This window comes from Micropterus salmoides, unplaced genomic scaffold (assembly GCF_014851395.1).
Source record: "Micropterus salmoides isolate LMB-PRFRI ecotype aquatic unplaced genomic scaffold, ASM1485139v1 Ms_hic_scaffold_17, whole genome shotgun sequence".
Classification (NCBI taxonomy): domain Eukaryota; kingdom Metazoa; phylum Chordata; class Actinopteri; order Centrarchiformes; family Centrarchidae; genus Micropterus; species Micropterus salmoides.
The window spans coordinates 20818860-20824178 of record NW_024040817.1 but is presented as its reverse complement, the minus strand read 5'-3'; the positions used below and the strand labels follow the sequence as shown (position 1 = coordinate 20824178).

At 40.8% G+C, this 5319-nt stretch overlaps 1 pseudogene; it reads left to right on the top strand.

Annotated features, from left to right (window-relative positions):
• Window positions 1-1189: 1189 nt before the first annotated feature.
• Window positions 1190-3496, top strand: LOC119907785 (annotated as a pseudogene).
• Window positions 3497-5319: the final 1823 nt, after the last annotated feature.

Sequence of the window (5319 nt, the reverse complement as noted above, 5' to 3'; positions counted from 1 at the left end):
GCAGATTGTCTACTCCGTAGGTGCAGATGATTTGGCGAAAGAAGCAAGTACTAATGCAGACGAAGAACCACACCAGAGATTTCTTTGGACCGACAACGAGGTGGACCTGTTTATGAAAGTAACACAGGAGTACAAAGCGACTGGCGGCAGAATACAGACTGGGAGTCGTCACAAAGCAAATATGGCGACATGCACAGCACAAGTGTTTTATATATTTACAGTACAGTAAAGTAGTACAAAATATTTTAATAGAAATACCAAAACAAAAACTCTGTCAGTAAATGAGTTTTTGCTTTGCATGAATGATGAGACCTAATCAGTGAGCGTCATCGTTCAAGTCCACACTTAGTCTGTTCACACTAAAACCCTACCATGAAGTTTCAAACAAAAACACGGTCAGCAGCGTTTTCAAACTTTTACGTTTGAGGTGTTCTGATTCACCCTTTTAGTCTGGTTGGGAGTTGCAAACGTAGCAAAAGGTATCTGTTTTAAAACAGAAATGTAGTAGTGTGGATGTACCCTTAGTTGAGCTCGCTTTGTAAAATAGTTGTCTGGTGTAGTGTTGTCACTTTACCAAAATTATGACTTTAATACGATACTTGCCTACATATCTTGATACCAATACTAAAACAATACCACGGCAAAAATCTCAAACATCAAGAAAAGTAATGCAATAAGAAATGAAAGAACATAGAATTTAAAATTCTGTTTTATTTTATTAATTACAACAATTTAACTGATTTAATGTAGATTGTAAACAACTTTCAAGAGAGCCTGTTCTCATTAATTGTTCTTTTTAAATCTAATTTTTCATTGTGTTCAGTGTACTTTAGTGCACTACTGTAGTGAGCAGGCTAATAATCCTGAGTTTTAACTTCATTACCATTGCCACCAAGTGCCTGCAGGGAGGCGGAGCAGCAATAAAACACTGTCATTTTAAAGTATTGGTACCAAAAAATCCAGTGTTGTATAATTTTTTACGGCAGGATATTGTGATACCTTTCTAGTATCTGTATATGGTGTGACACTAGTCTGGTGTTTCCTTCCAGTAATGTTTTTCTGGCAACTTACTTGATCACATAAAATCACACAGCAAAAGCTTCTGAGGTTAAGGTTATCAGGTTATCATGATGACCATTGATTACAAGTTAAGCTAACATTTTTTTTCCTCTAGCCTGCAATGAGAGAAGGCTCTGATTCAAGCACAGAGGAAGATGACTGGGTGGAAGAGGGGGACATGGATGTCCCAGGCACTGCAATTGCCCAGGCTTCATGCAGCACCCATCAAGAAGTCCAAACTTTACCATCACATCCCACCTCACAAGTGACCAGACCTTTAATCGTTTTCAAGACCCCAGACCCCAAATCAATGTACCAGTCACTGCAACTGCCCAGGCTTCATGCAGCAACCAACAGGAAGACCAGGCTTCTTCATCACAGCCCTCTATGAGTGAACAGAACCCAATTCAATGGCAAAATGATTATGGAACATACATCAACCTCATAAATGAGACATCAGATGTAGATGATGATGATGACCTGTACAGTGCTATCATTGCCAGTGTTGAGGATAAGACGTACGTTTTTGTGCATATGTTTATATAATAAACATTTCACTTAATTTAGATTAAATGAACAGACAGAAACACTCTTTCTTACAGTTAATGACCTATCATAGTTAATTTACTGAGCTGTCATTCTTATTTTTAGGCGGCCAAAAGAACACATCCCCATTACTCAAATTCTGAGTGAACTCAGTGACAAAATTGATAACCTGCAAGTGTGCCAGTTCAACATCAATCGTTCTGCAGTCCTCGATAGAGCAATAAGGGGGTTCAGACGGCTCTCCTATGACCCAACTAAGAAGATGTCCGTAAAGTTTTCCGATGACAGGGGAACCACGGAAGAAGCTGTGGACCTCGGAGGCCCTCGCAGAGAGTTTCTGCGCCTGCTGATGGAAGCACTGGTAAAGTCAGACATGTTTGGACCAGATGGACACCTCAACTTGGCTCTCAGTTCCTCTGGTATGTATACCTGCATTTTTATAATAGATGTATTAAGGGTGTATTTATTTGTTTGAGACAGCAGGGCAGGGGCCACTCGTAGTTTAGAGTTTTGGCTATTTTTTTCTGGGTTTTAGTTTTTCAGGTAAGATGGCATCACGTCCCATCTTAATCAAAGTAATTCACGGATGCCAATATAATGTAGCATATTCGTATTTCCTTTTTATAAGCCCTTGAGTATTACACACCATATATCATATTGACTCTTTGAGGTTAAATAAAATTAGGTTTTGCTTTAAATCTGGTCATTGTAGGCACAAAGTGTCAAGGACGTTTTTTTCATTGTAATATAAAATCAAAGAATGAAAGCTATCAGTTCAGTTGAATGTTACTACTGTTAATTCAGGGCTGCTTTTCTGATCAATGCGTTAGGACTATTGCTATGCTGCCAGCTGTGTGTTCTTAAAATGAAAAATGCCGCTGCTGTGCCTTCCCAGATATTTAACCATGTGCCATCACTAGTTTTTATCTTGTGTATTAACTTTTTCAGCTGTGCGAGAGGACAGGTATTTCATTCCCGGCAGAGCAATTGCTGTCAGCCTGGTGCATGGTGGCCCCCCACCATGTTTCTTCTCGGGAACACTGTTTGCCTGCATAGCAGAGGAACCTGATGCATGCAGGCCTGTGCTAGAGGACATCGCAGACATGGAACTCTATAGAAAACTGAAAGATGTGTGTAGAGATTTCATTTTGTTTTATTATTACTGTGCGTTGTGCCTAGTTTGCTAAAGGCATGTTATCTTTATATTGAAACATCTCTCTCGTTCTCGCTCTTTGAGGTTTCTGAAGCCAAAACACTGGAGGAGTTGCGACAGCTGACAGAACCGCTTACTGACTACCTGGCCACTGCTGGCTGCTTGAGACATCTTACAAGCCTGGTTGACAAGGACAAACTGTTGATGAAGATGTTCTGATGTTTCAGGTGGTTCAGCATGTCCGTGGTCCCTTGGAAAGGTATATTTTGTCACAATGCAAATCTGTTAACCTTTCCTGTGCTGTGGTTTACACACAGTGTGAATACAGTATGAACAGAGCAGAATGTTAAACACTACCATTAACAGTACTAATCTTAATGCACATACTGTACGTTCATTGGATATTGTGCTTTATTTGTTCCTGACCTCGATACCTCGATATAACTCTGCTCATTATTGATGTCACCCTTAGCCTGATATGCCAGAAGCATGTGTATGCTCTCTTGTGTGTGTATATACATTGTGTGTTGTATGTTAAGTGATGGATTGAGAACACTTGGAGTGCTCCAGAAAATAAGACAGCATCCTGAAGCCTTTCGTCCTATCCTGTGCTACAGCCCTGGGACCCTGACTGCTGAACTTAAGGATGACCTGTTTGACATAAGATAGTCAGAGATGGGCAGCAACAACAGGGCAGACGAGAACAGGGTGGTTGCCTACTGGAGGGATTGTCTATGAAGATTCTCAGTCATCCAGGTCATAGTTATCCAACAAAGGTTAAAGTCAAGGGCAACTGGACTTGGTTGAAGATATTGGAAGACGTTTCGTCCCTCATCCAAAGGACTTCTTCAGTTCTGACTGACTGGCAGGGAAATTCAGCTATTTAACCTCAGTGGGGTCGTTGGCCAGGGTCATCGATACCGCTGGTTCGTTAGTGTTCCTGGAAGCTGTAACGACAGTCGTTACAGTCGTTAGGACTACCGGTGGCCAAGACTGGTTTGAGGACCACCAGGTGCACATTTTAGACAGAGAAGATGGATGGTTTGAAAGAGGTGTCAAGGAAGCCATCTACACCCGGGTCAAGAAGCCGTCATTGAACCGAGGAGGGGGTCTACGCCACCACTTATCCCCCACTTACAATGCTGTCCTTTCATCACTTCCCAGGAAACTCAAGAAATGTAACCTATTGGTCTCAGGTGAAGATACCAACGATGGTCGTTCAGTCTTGGCCACCATTAGTCCTAACGACTGTAACGACTGTCGTTACAGCAACCAGGAACACTAATGAACCAGCAGTATCGATGACCCGGGATAACGACCCCACTGAGGTTAAATAGCTGAGTTTCCCTGCCAGTCAGTCAGAACTGAAGAAGTCCTTTGGATGAGGGACGAAATGTCTTCCAGTTATTTCAACCAAGTCCAGTTGCCCTTGACTTTAACCTTCGTTGGACTCCATTAAACTCATTTGGACATATCCAAATGAGGTTAATTATCAAATTATTAAACTCATTTGGACATATCCAAATGAGTTTAATTATAGAGCTTAGAGCTGCCAATCAGATAAGCCTGCTGACCAGAAAAATAAACATGTCTGCTGTCACGTTTGTCCAATATCCATTGTCGGTGGAGCAGAATCAAGATTCTCTAGAAGATCTCTAGAAGACATCTTCACTACCGGCAGTTTGTCTCATATGTTTTGCTGAAAGAATAGGCCTAAATTGTTCAAAATGTTGTAAATAGATTCTAGATAGATTTTAGGTTGGGTTTTCCCTTTAAAAGTCCACTATGGTAAATCAGTGATTAGATAAGGGTGACGAGAAAACAATGACTGACAGTTACTGTTACAAGCACTAAATCAACAGACACAATTATGACTACGGAGGGCCTTCCTATAAGTTTTAAGACTATCTTGCCAAATTAAACGAGAATTTTTCACTTTGGTGGAAGTTTCCGCGATATTTGCTTTAATTTGCGAGTTTCAGTATTATACCATGGAGCTAACCGTCTTTGTTTTAGTATTTTCTTTTTTAGAGGGGCTACAGAGTCCAGTGTCATTCTCAGCGAGCCTGCAGCACTATCAACAAGATGATCAATTTTGGAGGGACTGAAACTAGCATAGGAGTCCTCCGTAACTTTGTGACTTGATAATGAATTTAGAGCTGATGGAATCGCATCCTTAAATTTAGCTATAGCACTATCAGACAGACATCTTGTATAGAAATCTTTGCCCATTGGCGTGTAGTTCAACAATACAAACTCAAAAGTTATCAAACAGTGGTCGGACAAAGAGGGATTCTGTGGGAACACCACTAAATGTTCAATTTCAATACCATACACCAAAACAAGGTCGAGGGTGTGGTTAAAACAGTGAGTCGGTTCATGAACACTCTGAGAGAAGCCAATGGAATCTAACAGAGAGATAAACGCAGTACTAAAGCTGTCATTCTCAACGTCCACATGAATATTAAAATCCCCTACAATAATAACTTTGTCCGTTTTAAGGACTAAAGTTGACAAAAACTCTGCAAATTCAGATAAGAATTCAGAATAAGGGCCAGGTG